The following is a 2,026-nucleotide window of genomic DNA, read 5'->3' as shown; positions in this document are numbered from 1 at the left end:
CTTTAACCTAACCCATGTTGTACCTTAACTCTAACCCATGTTGTACCTTAACCTAACCCATGTTGTACCTTAACCTAACCCATGTTGTACCTTAACCTAACCCATGTTGTGCCTCAACCTAACCCATGTTGTGCCTCAACCTAACCCAGTGTTGTGCCTCAACCTAACCCATGTTGTGCCTTAACCTAACCCATGTTGTGCCTCAACCTAACCCATGTTGTGCCTTAACCTAACCCATGTTGTGCCTTAACCTAACCTCATGTTGTGCCTTAACCTAACCCATGTTGTGCCTTAACCTACCCATGTTGTGCCTTAACCTAACCCATGTTGTGCCTTAACCTAACCCATGTTGTGCCTTAACCTAACCCATGTTGTGCCTTAACCTAACCCATGTTGTCGCCTTAACGTAACCCACGTTGTCGCCTAAACCTGCTCTGTAATTGTTATACGACTCGTTCAATTACTGTAGTGTTGCCCACCCGCAACCCTCGCAATATAGTTCGCTACTCGCACTGCCCGCACCCCTGTGTATCGCTTCATGTTAAACACCTTGCAAGTCTTGCTCACTTTCCACATGCTCCTGCTGTACACTGTAATGTGGATGGCAGCAGGACGTACATGCCGCCCATCCCCACGTCCCCACCTTGCCCCCTGCCTTCGCAAGCTGGTTGGTGAGAAGTTTGCATGTTCAATGCCCTTCGCATGCGACGTACTCAGGCTACGTTGTGGTGCGGCCTGTGTCAACTGTCCGCTGATGTCGTACGCGTGAACCACAATCTGTACTGCACATTCGTCCTTATGTACTGAATGATACATCGTGGCACATGTGTGACCGCACAACGACTGCGCCCAAAAAACGGCGGACCATACAGTGCAAATATTGTGCACGCAGCTACGTGTCGTCTCCCTATGAGAGCTGGATTGCAGTGTGGTACGCCATAGAGACGTGTGGGAGGAACGGACGCCGTGGATGGCGATCAGCATGAGCTGTCTGTTGATGTATTCGGACCTAGTCGTCTCTCCTCACACACCGTGATGGCATGGTGCACCGCGTTCCATATCTGCGACATGCTACAGAGGCCGGTTGACAGTCGTTCGAGCAATGGACATCGCATACGTACGGGGGCACACCTTCCACGTATTGTCTAGGCGTGCACATTTTGTTGCGTGTATGTGGGCAGACGTAGTGTGGCGTGACACCTGACACAGGCATGCAATAATCGTTGAAGTTGCAAATGGCGATGGACGCCTGCGTTTTCTGGTGAAGTTACGCAAATGAACAAATGGTAACCTGTTGTGGTGCGGTTGTTCTCGCTAGGGGTGAATCGGTGATGGCGACGATAGGTTGAGGTACTAACCGGTTGTTCCAGCGATACCCACCATGCCGACGAAACTGAACGGCATCTGGGTGTGAAGCGATACGCGGCGGTGGCTGGGTGGGACCGTCCCCGGCCGGTGAGGGGGCGCCTCCCGGCGTGCTGGCCGCGCGGTGCGTGGGCGCACGCGCTACAGCCGGCTGGTGGGGGCGGCCAGTGGCAGGCGCGCCGGCCGACGGACGCGGCAGGCGTCGCAGCTGCGCGCCGGCGCACCCTGCGCGCGGCGCCGTGCGGCCAAAGTAGGTCCTCGCGGGCCCGGTGCGAAGCGCGGTGGACATCTTCAGTGTGCTGGTCCGATTGAGGACTGTGTGCGTTGAGGATGCGCCGCCGCCCGGCGCTCGGCGCCGCGACGCCGTCTGCTGCTCGGTCGCCCCAGCGGTTCTCGCTGGTGGTTTGTATCGCAGCTGTGCGGATGTGTTGGCGCGTGCGCTGTGCTGGGAGAGTTCGCTTCGGCACCCAAGTGGGGCTTTTGTCCTTCTGTGGCGCTGGCGTTGGAGCTGCCGGTCACCGTAGGTGGCGCGTGTTGTCTCCCGCCGGCAATGCCACGACAGCACGCTCCCGGGCCTCTGTCGGCAGCGGCAAGCTCAGTTGGGAGCACGGGTGGTCGCACCGAAAGCGTCTACTCGCCTAACTCCGGGCGATTGCGCCTC

The sequence above is a fragment of the Schistocerca piceifrons genome, unplaced genomic scaffold, assembly GCF_021461385.2.
Source record: "Schistocerca piceifrons isolate TAMUIC-IGC-003096 unplaced genomic scaffold, iqSchPice1.1 HiC_scaffold_241, whole genome shotgun sequence".
NCBI lineage: Eukaryota > Metazoa > Arthropoda > Insecta > Orthoptera > Acrididae > Schistocerca > Schistocerca piceifrons.
This window is presented reverse-complemented; position numbering follows the sequence as displayed.